This window comes from Nelumbo lutea, chromosome 1 (assembly GCF_056320005.1).
Source record: "Nelumbo lutea isolate HS-2025 chromosome 1, American lotus-T2T, whole genome shotgun sequence".
NCBI classification, from domain to species: Eukaryota; Viridiplantae; Streptophyta; class Magnoliopsida; order Proteales; family Nelumbonaceae; genus Nelumbo; species Nelumbo lutea.
In genome coordinates this window covers 90831668-90849829 of record NC_142684.1, presented here as the reverse complement: position 1 = coordinate 90849829, position 18162 = coordinate 90831668, and the positions used below count along the sequence as shown (strand labels likewise).

General features: G+C 36.2%; 1 pseudogene across 22 annotated transcripts; it reads left to right on the top strand.

The window, feature by feature from the left end:
- Nucleotides 1–445: 445 nt before the first annotated feature.
- LOC148876088 (nuclear transcription factor Y subunit C-3 pseudogene) lies at nt 446–9878 on the top strand (annotated as a pseudogene). 22 transcript variants are annotated; one of them, XR_016105701.1, is made up of 4 exons: nt 446–581; nt 926–997; nt 5600–6472; nt 9547–9878. The product of XR_016105701.1 is annotated as a nuclear transcription factor Y subunit C-3 pseudogene, transcript variant X13 (transcript). The 22 variants fall into 22 exon arrangements; XR_016105704.1 differs by having other exon boundaries at nt 447–581; nt 9551–9878; XR_016105702.1 differs by having other exon boundaries at nt 450–581; nt 914–997; nt 9551–9878.
- Nucleotides 9879–18162: the final 8284 nt, after the last annotated feature.

Genomic DNA, 18162 nt, shown 5'->3' with positions numbered 1-18162 from the left:
TTATATCATTCATGGCAACATGTAGACGGCTGCAGTTTACCCTTGTTTTTGAGCGTAGGCGGTAGGACCCACATGCCAATACGGAGTTACGGACTGTCCATGAAAAGGCCGATCCGTACGGCAATGCTTGTTCACTGTCCGTCTCTTCTGTTGTTGTTGTTGAGTGCTTATCAGTCGTTATCCGCTTTTTTATTTTTTTAATCTCATTTCTCAATAAAAAATCCAAATATTTATTTTTTGCCCACGTGGCTTGAGCGCTATTGGGCAATTAAAGAAGGGAGTGACAGCAATATGATAAGCCACTGGAACTGTATTGACAGCTCGACCAATTTGCCAGGTGGAAGCCGCTGGCGTTGTGAATCTCTCACTAGCAAACGATCCACGTGGGATGTTAGTCCCACCTGGGAATCCAAATTTCCCAAATAGGCGGCGGAGTGTTGTAGTTAGGAGTAGAATCGTGGGTACGGTTTGTCGGAGACGGAGACGGAGACGGAGACGGGGTCCATCCAAAGACTCCGTAGTCCAAGGACGCGCAGGAGGAGCGGCTCCCGATACAAGGGCAAAGTTGTCAGGAAACTGTGGTGAGGACTGAGGAGTGAGAAGACAATGTCTCCACTCCACCAACCAATTTCTGGTTTCTTTACTTTATTTGTTGTTGTAGAAACGAAACTAAACTGGAAGAAACGGATGGGAAACTGTTTTCGTCTCTCATCGCTTCTTCTATAATTCGGAACCCTAACGAACGGAATCTTATTACCTTTCTGACTCTGTGTGTGTGTGTGTGGAAAGGTGCGACGTGGTAATCTCTCTGTCTCTTCCCAGCTTCCTGGAAAGACAACCTATGTTTTTCTTTTCTTTTTCCAGTCTTTCTTTCTAAACCTACCTTTGACTTTCCGACGTTTTAATCGGTCAGTCGAAATTTCAGGGTTTCAGTCTGGTAAGAAGAAGGAGAAGCAGAAACAAACAGCTCCATATTCGAATCTATCTCTGTGAAAAGGTGAAGCCTTTCTATTTCCAGCGCAACCGATTTTTTTTTTTCATGGCAAGTCGTTCTTGGATCTGTTTCTCATTCTAGATTATTAAGCTTGATTTATTCGGAATTTTTTGTCATATCGATGTTCTTAGAGTGACAGTTGTGTTAAGTAGACTATATTTTCCCTAGAAATCATTACTTTGTATTTACGCTGGCTATCTTTTTCGTTCATCCATTCAAATTCTAAAAATGAATAATTCTATACTATAGTCAGCCTCCTGGTTCCTGTTGATTTCTTTAATCTATTTTATTGGGTTCTTATGTTTTGTTTCGCTTTTTTCCAGGTTTGACTAAATGATAATAAACTTAGAGTTGCTTCTGCATTGACAAAACTGTAGCTCCTAGTTGGGTATTTATATGGTATGAAAAATTAGGGGTCCGTAATGAGTATAATAAGTAGGAGAGAAGTGGAAATTAGTCAGATTACGTTACGTAGCTTAATTCTGTGGTCAATTTTTTTCTTCAATCCTAGTAGAAATATTATACAGTCTCAATGTTGATGTAGTAAAAGAAAATTGATTATTCATTTTTTTGCTAATTTTATTTCATGTTGGCTATACCCACTTTTTTGTTTTGTTAATCGATAGTTAATAAGCTCATCTTGGAGTCTAAAGCAGTAAAGCATTCTCTGTACAAGTATTTGCCTTCTTGGTTGATCTGAGTGGAAAAGAAACTATGACATCTAGAAGACTTATTACTTCTCTTTGTGGTTAAAATATTTATGTATGTACCTGCCATATATAGGATCACAAACCACATAACAGTTTGCAAACAGGTGTATGATTTCTTTTGTAAAAATGTTTGCTATTGAGTATGTGAACATGAAAGGTAGGAAGAGAAAATAACAACTGATTGTGCATCCTCAGAATCTCCTCTTGGAGGGAAGCCTATGGTACAGAATCATCATGAGAAATTTGACAAGCGGATTGGACAAGAAAGGCATAGACTTTAGCTATGAGGCTGACTAAGGTTAACCGTGGGTTACAGCACAATAGTTTCTTCAATGAATCTTGTTTATTTTCTTGATTGTTTGGAAGGCTCTATTGTTTTTCTTTATAGATTATGTACCACTGACATGGTGGTTCAGTGCTTTTCTTTCTGAAGGGAGCCCAAGGGCTATGAAAATTGTTTACTTTTTATGAGTGGAGTAGATGGTTTGCAATATTTACGGAGTATTTACGCACATTGTCCCTCCCGTCCTTTATTTTCTTGTTGGTAATGACTTTTTCACCCCTAACTGGTGCACACTCTGTAAGGCAAATGGTGAGACTGCTTATCACATTCAAATTTCCTGTCCGTTTGTAACCTCCATCTGGGAGTGGTTCTTTGACCTCTTTAGGTGCAGGTGGACTCTACCTCTAGTCTGTTTGCAGATTATTTTTTAGGTAACCAAGGAAAAGGGGAAGAATATTCTGGAGATGCATTAGGACTGCAGTTGTTTGGACAGTTTGGGAGGAAAGAAATGCAAGACACTTCAAAGATGAGGAGAGAAATCTGGATACAATCTTAGATTATATCCTCCTAAGGGTGATTCATTGGGTTAAGTCCATGGATGTGTTCTCTCCATTTTCCTTTGATGATATAAAAAAGAATTGGAGGGAAGTGGCCTATTCGTCCACAAGAAAGAATGGAGTAGTTCAGGTTTGGGAGCCACCATCAGAAAGCTTTATAAAATTCAAATTTGATGGGAGTGCTTTGGCAACCCAGGCCCTTCAGACATAAGAGGGGTTTTCAGGGATAAAGAGGGAACTATCTTAGCTTTATTCTCAGGTCCTATTGCCCAAGGAGATTCAACCAAGGCTGAACTGTCCGCTGTACTGTATGGGGTCCAATTAGCAGAAAAAATAAATTTCATGAGTCTCTTAATAGAAGGAGATTCCCGAGTAGTAATAAGCTGGTTAAAGAATGGAAAGAAGGCAGCTTGGACTTACTGATATTTGGTAAATAAAATTAAGTGACATCTGAGAGGCGTAACAGTATCTTTTTAATGGTTTCCAAGGGCTGCTAATGGGATGGCAGATTCTCTAGCAAGGCAAGGGGTTGAAAGGGAACAATTATTTTGGGCTCAGCTGTTTTAAGGAGCAAGTGTTAACCTGCTCCTGCGGGTCAGGGATGGGTAGGGAGTGATTGTATTGGGCTTAGTTGTTACATATGCTTTAAGGGGTACTCATTCCTTGATTGGATCCCTTTCTGTATATTCTTGTTTATATAATGAAATACTTTCTTTTACCTATAAAAATGTCTTTTTCACCTTCCTCTTTAATTTAACAGATTTGTGAAACGGTGGATTACATTTAACATTTGGCAATGTGGGGAAGTGCTTTTAGCAGATACACCTTGTGTGATCAATATCATTCTGTGGGTGTGCCTGGTTGGTTTGTTATGTTTTTATGAGTTAGCTTTGAATATGATGTTTAAATAGTTAATTCACTATGCTGTAGATTTTATTTATGATGTTTATAGCTTAAACAGTTTGGCATATAGAGGACTTAAATGTAGAAGGATACCACCTTCAAAATGCTCTAACCAATTGGGTTAATAAATTTCTTGAAATATTTTTATACTTTCATATTTTTTATCAGCAATAATAAAACATACTTTTATTGATATAAGAGAGAAAACCCCAACCACTCTGAAGTGCTTGAAATGGAGTGGATCAAGTACGAATTATAAGACAGTCCAAGGCTGACATTATTACAATCTCAAGAAATGCATTAGCAAGTTACAGTTTAATCTCTAGGCTTGGTCCAATTCCAAATATTCCCTTGTTATCCCATCACTTGCTAAAGTCTCAGAAAGACCATTTGCAGGTCTAGGTATCCACCTCAATGAGCAGTCCATGTTGGAAGACAGATTTTGCTTCTCTTTTTCAGAAGCATAAGAATTCAAGGGCCTCTTGGCCCTCTCCCTTTCTGAAAACCAACCTATTGGCTAATGGCTATTGCAACTTTGACAATCCCCATTCATTATGAAAGCATTTCGGTCATTGGCAAGGATCAAAATTTCGATACATATTGGATTTTTTATTTTTACTCTTCAAAAAATTAGTTTGGGTGTGCACCTTGCCTTCAATTTTAAAACACTATCCTCAAGGACCTCAACTGGTAGTCAATCAACTAGTCATCGGCTTGTTGGTACTTAACATTGCTTGGCACAATGAAATGGTTTCAACTTTTTTTTGTTTTTGATAATTCTGGTTTCAACTTTAAATACAGCAAATGAAGGATTATGCTTCTACGAATTGAACCCAATAACAAGTTTCAGTGAGGAGAGAGGGATGTTTCTTTTGGAAATAAAAAAAGAGATAAAATTAAGATTATTTGAAGAGACTTTTTTTTCTTATTCTTTTATGAATCTTTGAAGAATTTTATCTAAATAAAAAGAACAATTGAAGAGGACAAGAAAAGAGATGCTTTACGTGCAATGCATTCTCCTTCCTAGCTTTTTTTCCCTATATTATTCATAAATTTGGCATGAGTATTGGGTTTTGACTTTTTAAGTTGATTGAATGACCTGGTGTCACGAGTTGGTGGGTAGGCTGTCAAGAAGCTGATCTAACTCATGCTACTATTATGATTTGCTTAGCATAAGTGACATCTAAACTTTATATTGGAGCTTCAAAGCCAAGCCCAACTATCAATCTCTGTTCATTATGCTAAGCAAGCCTGAGTTGTCCTGTCAGAACATTTTATATACTTGCTAAATTAAAAATAACTAGTATATTATTGAAGTTATTGTTAAATTTCATAAGTGATTATGACTTTTTATGTCTTGGGGTTGAATCACCTAAACAACTCTAAACCCATACCAAACTCTTTGCCAACATTAACTGAGCTTGAGCTTATGGATGACCTAAGATCATGGATGTTACTGACGTTTTGAAGCATACTTCTAATGGGTTATTGTAAAGTGTGTCTTGTCTCTCTAGGAACTCTCATGCTAAAAAGGCAGATGCTTTAGTGCACTTTTAAATAAACTTATAGTTGAGCATAAATTTTGAATCTTGAAGTTGCAAGTGAGTGAAATAGTACAATTGGGTGGACCTACCTGATTTGGGAAATGTTTTGTTGGATTTTCCATCATCATTAGAAGACTCAAGAATTGGGTCTGGCCACTGCAATTAATTTTCTCTTGTACAGGACTGCTGAAAATTTACAAATTTGCAATATTGTTTCCATTTTCCCACATTCTAATACTGGAATTGTATATTTTTTTTACTGAAAAAATGTATTTATGTTCTCTTGCAGTGGTTTTAGTTGAAGTTGCTCAAGTTAGCTCTTGAGAGACTTGCATCTGGTTTATATTAAAAAAGAAAACTATGAAAAGAAACAAGTTAACTCATGAGCTAAGTACAAAACCATGAGACCTAAACAGAGAAATGGAAAAAGATGCCTATGGTTTTGATGTCCATTAGATGGTGTGCTAATTTCCATGGTCCCATACCATTGACATTATATAATTTCACCTTTTTTTTAAACTAATTGTGTTATTTTCTACTAGAAGGTGACCATCATGACCATGAGCTATTTATTCATTTATTCTCTCTCTCTCTCTCTCTGTTACCAGATCCAGAAGGATAAAATCATCTTGCACAGTGCAGAATGGATCAACAAGCTCATGGACAGCCCCCAGTAATGGGGGTGGTTGGTGGTAGTGCTCAAGTGCCATATGGCACAACTCCATATCAAGCTAACCAAATGATTGCAGCCAATCCTCCAGGATCAGTTGGATCTATTCAACCTACTGGTCAACCAACAGGTTTCACTGGTTCCCCAGCTCAGCTTGCACCACACCAACTTGCTTATCAGCACCTCCACCAGCAGCAGAAACAACAACTGCAGCAGCAACTCCAGGTTTTTTGGTCAAACCAATACCAAGAAATTGAGCAGATCACTGACTTCAAGAACCACAGCCTTCCATTGGCAAGGATCAAGAAAATCATGAAGGCTGACGAGGATGTAAGAATGATATCAGCAGAGGCTCCTGTCGTATTTGCCAGGGCTTGTGAGATGTTCATCTTGGAGTTGGCACTGCGTTCATGGAACCACACTGAGGAGAACAAGCGTAGAACACTCCAGAAGAATGACATTGCTGCAGCAATCAAAAGGACTGATATCTTTGACTTCCTGGTTGACATTGTCCCCAAGGAAGATTTGAAAGATGAGGTAGTTGCCTCAATGCCCAGAGGAGGAGCACTGCCTGTTGGAAGTCCTGCTGACCCTCTTCCTTATTATTACATGCCTCAACATTCACCACAGGTTGGAACTCCTGGGATGATCATGGGTAAACCTGTGGTGGATCAAGCTTTGTATGGACAGCAGCCTCGCCCTTACATGGCTCAACAAATATGGCCACAACCACCACAACAACAGCAGCAGCAACCACCCTCAGATTCTTAAGCTGGAGAAGAATGGTCGTAGCAGACATTTGGAGAGGAAAGTAAGTGAAAACTCATCATGCTAACTGTAAATATTTTTGGTAAAGGTTGAAAGTGGTAATATCAGCATGCTCATTTTATGTTTTGAGAGAACTAGGGTGGTATTTCTTGTGGTTGCCTCTCTGTATCTAATGAAATTCAATATCATACCCTGTAACATTCAAGAACCAATGAGTGCTTAAATCCTTTGTAAAAAATAAGACATAATCAAGAAGAAATAGTAAAAAGAAAAATAATACAAATAAGTTCAATATAGTATTCTCAACCCTAAATTTGGATATGCATCAATTTGAGCAATCATAGTTTTAAATCCAAGTAAAATTTTATGATTTGGAGATGGAAAATGAACTTCCACATATTACATTATGGAATGTCAAACACTATAAGCCCTCATTCGGCTTCATCCCACCTAACTGAGGGTAGCCATCATTATCATCACTTGGTCTTCAATGATATCTGATTGTACTAAGAAGACCAAGCATGATCCAACCGTCACAATATACTTTTTAATTGCTCCCTCTTCCTACTTCAAGTCATGCGTCGCCATCTTTATTTCTGAAATATGTCAAAGTTCTTTAAGTTCAGCATTTAACTCCTCTACCTTCTTATAAATATTAACTAATCAATGGTTCGACTGATTTCAAATGAAGAAACATCATCAGACGCATTCACCTCAATCTGGTTCCATCCAATTTCCTTTACAACTCCTTTTATCATTTATCAACATTCTTGTAGCTGCCGTGTTTTCCCAATACCCTATATTACTGCACACGCTAGCTAACAATTTTTAATTGCTAGCGAGTGATATAGGGGTGCCATATGAAATGGGTCACACTCAAAAAGTTGAAAACAAAAATTTCTTAGAACAAGAGGCCGCTGAGTGATATTCAAGAGACCCTGGTACATGGAAAACAGTTGTAACAAACATCTGGATGCTCTATGACCCTGAAATGATATTTTCAGGGGATGCTTGGAGAAAAAAGAATGATATTTGGTTGCACTGAGCAGACCAAGCATGATAACTACCTTCCTAAAATTATGTATGTTGGTTCCATGATGATAAGGGTGATATTTTTAATCAGTAACATAAACAAAGATTTTATTAAATGACAGAATTATGTATGTTGGTTCTATATTAATTATTTTTGGGAGTGAGATCTTTTACTTATTCTGTGAATACTTTGTTTAGATGAATGGACTGAAGAACTTTCAATATAATTGCCAAAACATCAAATGGGGACTTGCAAAAGACAATAAAAAAAGTGGAATTTCAAAATTTCAAAACCTATAATGATTTGAGAAAATTGGGCATTATTTTTTTAGTACAGAAATTTGGTGAAGAACTTTCAATCAAATGGCTAAAATATCTTTGTGGAGCTACAGCAATGAAAGGAAAAAATTCAATTGGCTGAGTAGGGACATTGAGATGTAATACAGTTGGGTGAAGAGGATTGCTAATTCATTTGCCAAGCGAGGAGTGAATAATCTTTGTTTTGGGCTAATTTTATTGGTGGGGAGTTAGGACGTTTTAGCTCCCCCTTTTGTAATTAAAGTTTCACAAAGCTTCACATCCCTAATAAAGTTTATTGTTGTTGATAAAATAAAAAAAGGCTAAAATATCAAATGGGTTCTTTCAAATCTGCAATCAAATAATCTAATTGTAAGTGTTTAATTGAAAAAGAAAAAATGTAAGCATATCTGTATTGCCATCTTAGAGGTTGATCTACTAATGATTTTTAGAGAGCCAATGACCAATTGCATTTACTCCTCTCTCTCTCTCTCTACGATGACCTTTTAAGTGGGAGTGATCATTTCATAGAAATTTGCTCAAGAGTAAACAAATGAAATGAAGACATGAAATATTAAAGGCACATTATCTCAGCATTTGAGATATGGAGCTCTTATGTTTTCTGTATGTCTATTAATGTTGCGGTGGTCTTTTCGCATGGTGAGAGAGAGTTTGGAAGATGAATTTTAGGTTTGCAAGACAAAGGAGCTGTCATACCATGTGAACAGTGATGTGAGCCAAAATTTGAGTGCTAAATGAGTTGAAAATTTGTAGGTATGCATATCTCAAATGCTATGCATTTTGCCATTTCAGCGAAGATACCAGTGTTCAACAGCAATAACAGAGAGTGTCATGTAAATGAGTTGCAACTTGTAGCATTGTCATTTTTATACATTTATTCTTAGATCTTATGCAACTTATAGCATCCTGGTTGCAAGATTAGTAGTAGCACATGATGAGTTGAATAGCTAATTATATCAGTTTTTTTGGAGTTTGATCTTAATTTAGTTTGTCTTTTGTTGTTTTCTTTTGCTTCTTTATATTAATTGGGGTATATATAGTGGATACGGAGAGAGTCATGTTGATGAATAGTTAATTGTGTTAGATATTTTCTTCGTTTTTACATATTTATGGAATTTCTAATGTATTTCTATAATACTTTATATTTATTGGGTTTTCCATGTTAATTTCTAATGTTTCATTCAGTTTGGATTGGATTAATTGGATCTAATCTGATCCATTTAAATTTAAATGGATTGGTTTGGATTTGGTTTATACTATTTGGATTGGATTGGACCAAACCTGGTTTTAATTGATAGCCCTATCTATCTCTTTACATGTTAATTGGGTTGTATTGGATTTAAAATTTTTATAAATTATTTATTTATATGTTTTTTATTAGGGAAAAATTAAAAATCATATTAATTCCAATTTCAGCCTCTTCATGAACCAAACAGCACCAATTAGAATCCGATTCCGATTTCTATCTGAATCAAACAGGTAGGGGGAATAGGTCATTCTGATTCTGATTCCAATTTGGGTCACGAACCAAACGGACCTAAGTTGATGCAGTATACATAGAAATAAGATGAAAAGTAGTGTTTACACCTCTTACCATAACAAAAATACGATGCGGTTGCTTTATCTTTAACATTATTTTTGTGCGTGATAAGTGTTATTGTCTCTTTAATGTTCTAATTATTGCCTACCATACATTATCATGGTTTTACGGCTTTATTTATTTAATTATTTATTTTTTCAACTGCCTTATTTGCTGAATTTGCAAAGGCAGGAAGTATTAAGCTACAGAACATTGATTTCTCCTCTGCCATCCCAAGGACACAAAGAACAGTTCAAAGTTAAATATTGCTAAAGATACATGGATTCGGAGAAGCTATCAAGGCTTTCAAGAATGAAAAGAATGTTGATTTACATCCAAGTTCACTTTCTGTAATGGTATTTTTGGAACCTCTTTGATACTTGCAAGTAATATGGATGACTGTAATACATGTATATACAGCGGACGTGTATAGGGAAGTTAACATGATAGCTAGTCACCTCTCAATGCAAGTGGTAGTAGTGGCGAGCCCAATAAATTGTTTGATGGATGGTTCTTTCTAGGGAAAGGTATTTATGGTTTTTGATTATGTACTAGGGAGGACAACACCATTACTTTGTACTCCATTACCCCAATGGAACAACAATTCTAGAGGGGTGCAAGATTCTCTCTAGACGCGAAGCCAATGGAGTTGCCACTTGACATTTGGCATGGCCGTCTCCCCTTTTTCCCATTAACTTGGGAAGAAAATCCATTAGCTTTATTTTAGGAAAAAAATCCATTAATTTAGGAAATATTTTCCTATAATCTCCCTCTCTCTCTCTCTCTAACATTTTCCTATAATCTCTCCCAATCCACACAAATAGAAGCTGGCCTAAAACCCAGCCCTTCCACGTAGCCATGTGTCAGCCTCTCTTTCTCTCTCATGTTTAAATTAATTTGTAAAATATTTTTGATATTTTCAATAATTACTGATTATTGAATATTATTCAATAAATATCAATGCCTAAACTATAATTTTTTTTTAATTTTGGTAAATTGAAAAATTGTAATTACTAAAAATTACATGGTGAAAATTACTGATTTTGGTAATTTAATTCCGGAAATTTTTTAAAATAAATTATTGAAATCAATAATTAGTAAAATGATAATTAATTAAAATATTAATAAATAGAAATTTATTAATTAAAAATTATTGGTAATTTTTCATTAAAAATTTTATTTCAATAAATATAAATTTATTTTTGATATTTTAAATAATTTTTATATTATTGGTAATTTTTTAGCAATAATTAGTGATTTTGGTAATTTAATGTAGTGGAAGTTAATTATAAAACTTCCAATTAGAATTTTAATAATTTCCACAAGTATAGGATACTACATTTATAATTACCATAATTATTGGGACTATATTTCTATATTTATGGGTTTGGGGGATGACCCCTAGTTAGGAATGGCAATGGGCAGGTTTAGAGTGGGGATCATACTCACTGTTTCGGTTTTGAGTTTTAAACTAATTCTTATCTCTAACCTTGATCCCCGTTGGGAAAAAATTTAACTTGTATCCCCAATCCTTGATAGATATATATAATATAAACAATGTTATAAATAATATTATATATTTAATATATTATATATTCACATATATTTAATATATATAATCGAGGTCGGGATGGGGTGTGGACTTCACTCCCCATCCCTGTCCCCAATCGGGTATTCTATTAGCCCCATCCCCACCTGAATGGGGAGGACAAATACTCAATGGAGATGGAGAAAATTGACATTCCTGCCCTCAAACCATAAAGCAATAAGTTTTAAGTCCAATAAACCCTAACCTCTTTTACCTGTACCCCGCATAGGGGCCCACTAGTTACATTCTATTAATTTGATTTCATTCAAAAACAAGGTTTCATTTATTTGGCTAAGCTAATTAGGTTATGTTTTAGGCCTTTGATTCAAGTTCAAATTTTATAAGCTTTTAAAATGATCACATCTGGGCCAAACATGCACAGGACAACATGATCGATTTTATTTTTGAAAACAACGGTCATATCAGTAAACTCATGAGGGAAAAAAAAATTGATCATGGGCCAAAAGGTATGTTCAATATCTGACATAACCCACCCATTTAGGTGGTGTTGGTCAATATGCATGGTTTTCTTTTCTAAACAAAATGCCATCTCAGCAAAATTATGTTGTCTTTGCCGATGTAGGATGTAGCTGTTGCTTTTGTTTTCAAAAAAGAAAATCATTCATATTTGCCAAAAACACCCTTAGTGTGTTGTATATGGGTTGGCAACCCATTGGACCAAGCTAATGTGGGTTGGGTTGGATTGTATATTGGATGGATTAAATTAGGTCCAATCAGATCTGAATTAAGTGCTTATTAGAATAAGCACTTATTTTGGGCTGAGAGGTTGGTAGGGTGGGGTGGGGGTCGGGGAATAAACTTTAAATAATCAGAATAAGCACTCATTCGAGAAGCTCAAAATTCGAGCTTATTTTTAAGTGCTTATTCAGTAAGCGTCTGTTTCCTTTCTAACCTGTCTTAGCCTGCCACATCATTTTGAAAATACCTATATTACCCTATAAGCAAAGGCTCATGATCACTTATTAGAATAAGCATTTATACTCATGAATACTTATTAGAATAATCACTTATTTTCTTTTAAATAAGTACTTCCAAAGTTGGCCTTAATTGTGTCAGTACTAACGTGTGAGTGATAAAATCTAACCCATGGTTTTTAAAACCGGACTGGACCAGACAATCGGACTGGAAAAACTGGGAATCGATCATCTGACTGATTTCATTTTTTCCCAAACCCGCTTTTTCCCCCCAAAACCGTTGATTTTTGTCAGCAAGCGCTGAACCAGCTGGTTAACCATATGAATGGTTTTGATTATTTTTCAAAATTTTAATTTTTTTTAATTTTATTGTTAGAGCAGGCCGGCCATTTGGGTCGAATGATCAAACCGTTCAAACCAGTAACCAAACCCCTGACCGATTCGGTTTTAAAAAGCATGATCTAACCTATCCTCTTCCCATTTATCTTGCTTCTCCTTCCTCTACTTTCCTTCTCACTCATCCATTTTGCAAACCGCACTAATGGTTTTGAGATTAAAAAGGTGACAAGAGATTTATCCCTTTTCCTAAGGTAACAAAATCCCAATTCCTTTTGCTTTCTATCCTTTTTCCTCATGATTTCCAAGGCTTCTAATTTCTCTTATTGCCCATAATGGCTGGAAGTTGGACAGGAGAGGATTGATTGAGGAGCTCTATAATGGGCTTTCAGTGGGTCATGGACCCTGATAAGGGATTCATCAGTCATCACATTCCATAGTTTGAAGAGAAACTCTACTCTTTTGGGGTTGCAAGGGTTGACATATGACGGGCTAAAGAGCTTGTTGAGGGAAGGGGATGGAATTCTGTGTTCATATTCTTGGCAATGGTTTTTAAAACCGAATCGGACCGGAAAAACCAGGAATCAGTCAAGTGATCGGTTTCGTTTTTTCCCAAAACTGGATATTTGTCAAAAAAAACGTTGATAATCAGTAAACCATTCGAACTATTCAACAGTTTTGACCATTTTTTATTATTTTATTTTTTTGTCAGAACGAGCCGACCATTCGGTTCGAATAATCAGACCATTCGACCCGAGAACCGGACCCTGACAGGTTCGTTCTTCCGGTCGGTGTGTTCTTATTCAGATGGAGAAGATTTAATAGATGTATAATGTTTTTTATTTTTTCAGTTATTTTCACCCTCTTTACATTGCTCTGGACTCTTTTATTTGAAGCAGGAATCCAGAACGGGCTCAATAGATCTCCTTCTCCAAGTCCAAAAGGAATTTAACAAGAAGAAATCCCAGTAGGAATTGAATAGGAATAAGATCTTGTGTATATATGTTTGGAGCTGGGTCTTGGGTGTGTAAGTATTCTTCGCGAAAGTGAAAACAATGCTCCCACCGCCGGCTTCTCCTTCCCCCTTTGTCAGTCCTTCCTCTGCGTCTTCTGACGATAAAGTCTACAAGTACATGGCCTTAAGTTATCTGTACTTGTGCTGTTTCATTCTAGTCTGTGTCATCATTAACATTACTTTCTCCCTCCACCGCATGGAGTTGAGAATGCTCAATCAAAGAAGACGACGCAGGCATCGTTCTGATCCACCTTTGCGTTTGCCGGTTCCATCATCCAATCTGCTTCGGGGTGACGGAGGCGATTACAGTTCCGATTGTGCCGTCTGTTTGGAGTATAGCCTCTTGCTCAATCTGCTTCGGGTGCTCCCAGGCTGCAACCATAGATTTCACACTTCTTGTATCGACAGCTGGTTATCCATCTCCAGTTCATGCCCTGTTTGCCGCCTTCAAATACCACCCCAACCTCAAATTCATATATCTTTCTTACTTAATTTTTTTTCTTTCTTTCTTTCTTTCTTTCATTTTTTTTTTCTGTAAAGAAGCTAGTCTCTCCATTGTAACTATTAACTACATTACGGTGAACACAGATTTTACAAGAAGGATTCATTTAAGTTAGTGAAGATGACGACCCATTTATGTTTAAAGTTTTTTTTTTTCTTATAAATCTTGCCATGGATTGATTGCATTGTTTGGATATTTTTACACAAAATAGGTAGACTACGAGAATTTCCAGGAATTGGAGTCCCAGTGATATTTTTAAACACGCCAGTGTGTTAATCAGGTATCGGTTTGACGTGATGTGATCAATAATCACCGGGCGTCGTTGAATGTTCTCCAACCAGCTGATATTTGCTCCCAACCAAGTACCTGCTCATGTGAAAGTGCTTTATAGTAGATTTTGGGATCTTCTGCCCACGAGAATTCTGTTCACGTATACTCACAACAGTAGTCCAATCTCCTGTCCATAAGAATCCTGTTCACATTTATGGCAGTCATACATGAAAAACATTTCATCGTCTGCATAGTATTATACAGGGAGAGATGTTCCCAATTCACGGGGTGATGTATTGTGGGTAGACGTGGACAAGATTCTCGTAGGTTCACAGCACACTATCCTGTAAATTGGAAACATTTCACCGTATATTATGTAGAAAAATAAGATGTTCTACATGTGTGACTGTGATGTAATGTGGATAGAGATAGAGTTTGTGTGTAAGACCACATCATAAGATAATTGGCACGTAAAAGGAATTCAGATTAACTGGAGACAAGATTGCATACACCGGGCTGGATCACGATTCACGAGTGAACATACTAAACGCGAACGTATTCACTGGTAATAGGTAGCCCAACCGGGTGTATACAATCTTATCTCAAATTCATCGGGATGCACGTAAAAGGTGTGTGAAGATTGAAGCAGCCTGGCCACTTCTAGGCACAGGTTGACCACATAACTATTGTAAATGCAAATACTTAATAATATAAAGATATAATATACGCATTAGAGGTAATACAAATTATATAGTGCAAAATGTGGGTACATATTATAGGTGTTGTAGGCTTCGATTATGCTTGTTCAGGTTCGGGGTGTTCATTTGGTCAGTTCGGTTTAGAAATAGAACCTAACCAATACTTCGATTAGGTCATTTTCATTAACCGAACCGAACCAAATTAAAGTTGAAACCGAACCAAACTGAATCAAATTTAAATCAGTTTAATTCGGTTTTATTTTGGCTAATTTGGTTAGTTAAGATATAAATATATTTTATATTTATATTAATAATAATTATTAAAATATATCAACATTTATAATTTAAATATATATTATATATTATTATTAATATGAATATTTATAATTAAAATATAAATATATGTATTGATTTTTCTTAATTCAGTTTTTGGTTCAGTTCGATTGAATTTTTTTTTCTCAAATCAAACTGAAAAACATAAGTCAAAATTTTTAAAATCTTAAAACAGAATCGAGCCAAAATTCAAAACAACCAAACTGAATTAGCTTATTCGGTTTGATTCTGTTTGATTTTCAGATTGACAACCGAATTTAAACACCCCTAGTTCAGGCCTGGCCATGAAGCTAAAAAAAAAAAAAGAAAAGAAAAAGGTCTGTTGAGGCTTGGGCTACCCAAACCCTACATGAGTTTAGATCAAGCCCAATTTTTCTCCACCGAGCCTATCTGACAGTCTAACCTATCTCAAAGCTCAATTTAGAATCTATTGTATCAAATTGCACTCGGGTTAAACGTGAGAATTTAGGGTATGGTCCTTGCCTTTGGGATGGCAATTTTTGTAGGAATTTGTGTGCACATAACCCATCCTGATCATAATAAGACCTGCTTGTCAAAACCCTGTTAGGATGCACAAATACAAGACAGGTTTGGACCTTGTCCTTGGACCAAGGTTCAAAGTATCGTTATGTATTGGCACGTACTGGCTGATACGTATCATTCTGGGACCCTTCCGATACGCCCCTACAGTGGGTGTATCGGGGGTCTGACCGGTTCAGAGGATGGAGGGGTCCTAGACCTTCTCCCATGAACCAGTTTTGAAAATAATAATAATAATAATAAAAAAACAAATATCAAAACACCCGATATGCCCCTACCGGCGTATCGATATTTTGAACCTTGCATTGGACTCCCCATAACTAAACTCAATTATATTTTACATAGGTATCCACTCCCACTATTAATTATAAACCTATGCATATATTAAGAATTAAAGAGGATTCAAATCCTTTTTCTTGTATCCCCATATAGGCGTCTTCAACACTAGCCTACTCCACCATTTTTGTTTAAAAGAGATATCACAAATCACTTATGTGATGATGGACTTGGGATGGGATGGGTTTAAGAAATTGGGAGAAAAAATTAAATAGGTCTAAGATTAAGGGTGCTTTGATGAACTTGAGAATGAGAAGGGCGACTTTTGCATATACCCTACCTGTTGCCATCCCTAATTTTGAATTGAGATCTGCTCTTCATACCTACCTCACAGCTACATCCCGCTGTGTATTAGGAACATCTCCCATGAATAATAATAATAATATACAAGTATGGAAGATGTTCCCAATGTACCACTGGTACATGATGTGAGGTGGTGTGACTGTGTGAGGTGATCCAGACTCCACTAACTTTTGCCATAAGCGCATGGGTTGCATACATGGCAAATTGGCACTCATAAGGCAATCTTTCATAAACAGGCAAGATTGCTTTAATCAAGGCTGTAAATCCAAAATGTCCCGAATCACTTTAGTGTTATGAATTAAAATTGTTTTGGTGGACTTGGCTGATCTAACCAGTAAATTAAAGACTTTTTCTTTAACTTGTTTTAAACGAGAATTGGGTTTGGGCTCAAGATTTAGACCTAATGGTTAGACCAGATTCGAGCTTAATTCTGAACATGTTTTACGATATAGAGGCAAAGTCCAACCTGAACCCAGCCCGTGAATTAGGAGGTATTATATACTAGCTACCAACTTAAAATAAAGTATAACTAGTAAAGTTAAAACAAAATCACTTATAAAATCATGTTATTAGCATAAGGGGTGGGCACGTGTCACCTTGTGAATGGATTGGGAACCTTGATTGATTCGGCCCCTCTCGAGATTAACAAGGCTATATTCATGTAGTGGGTTATGATCAATTAGATTTAATGGGAACCATATAATTGGAATCCGAATCCTGTGCAATGCAGAACAAAGGAACGGTATCACAGTTGTGGCTTGCAAAGCTACAGGATGCTCTCTCACAAGTGAGAACAAGAAGAAGAAGAGCAACCAAGGAAGATAGGATTGGTAGATGGTCAATGCATGTGCATTTCTTGAAAGCAATCATTTATGTACAAAGTAGAAGCGTCAAGATTTAAGAGCAATGATTTATCTCCTGTTTCTTTTTTTTTTTTTGTTTGCTCCCACTCTCATCTTCTTATTTTAGTTCTTTTTAAATTTTTATGGGCAGGCAGTTGATAAATTTGAAAGTACAATTAATATATGATTGTAATTATTTTAAAATTAATTAATAAAAAATTACATTAACTTTTAATTTTAAAATTGATTTATGGTTGTAATAAAAATTTTACATTAAAATTTTAATAAATGATTGTAACTAATATTGCACTCGTTTTGAAACCCCAGTTGAATCCTCAACCACAGGCATCATGTTTGAGCAAAAAGAACGAGGGAAGGATTTTCAACCCAGAGTCCTGAGCATCTATCCACCCCTTGCAGATATTACTCAAGAACAATCATCACAGCGAATCAACTGAGAGGGAATCAACTAAAACTCTCGTTATATAATATTGAGACGAAATTGTTTTGGGTTAAGCTTAAGCAATCACTTTACTTTAGTAATTGATGCAATTTTATCAACCACCACCCATACTAAGGAGCTAGTAGCAGTAGTAGTAGTTTCTTTTATTGAATGGCAACTCACACCAGTAAGATTTCGCTACTGAAAATAGAAATTCTTTCCTTTTTCTATTATTTTCCCAGTCCAAATCTAATACCCACCCAGTTCATAGATAAAATAACATATGAACGTCAATGGAGTGAACTGATAATATTTCAGATTTCAGTTCATGAATTAATAAACATGTTCTCACCAGTCCCCTTGTTGTCAAACAATTCCTGCTACTAGTTTCCATTCATCTCCGCCTGATTACTGTAGAGATTTTATATGCATTCTGGCTATTTTCTTATTTACTGCAAGCATCGTCGTGCACTTCTTGGATAGAGGGAGAGCTCACCGTAATAATGCCGAGGAGAGCCCGGCAGGTTTAACGAATTCGGAATGCCCAATTTGCTTGGAAGAAACAAAAGAGGGTGAGTCGCGTTGGGTGCTTCCTGAATGCAACCATAAATTCCACGAGTCCTACATCAGTCGATGGCTAACGAAACAACAGGTGACTTGTCCT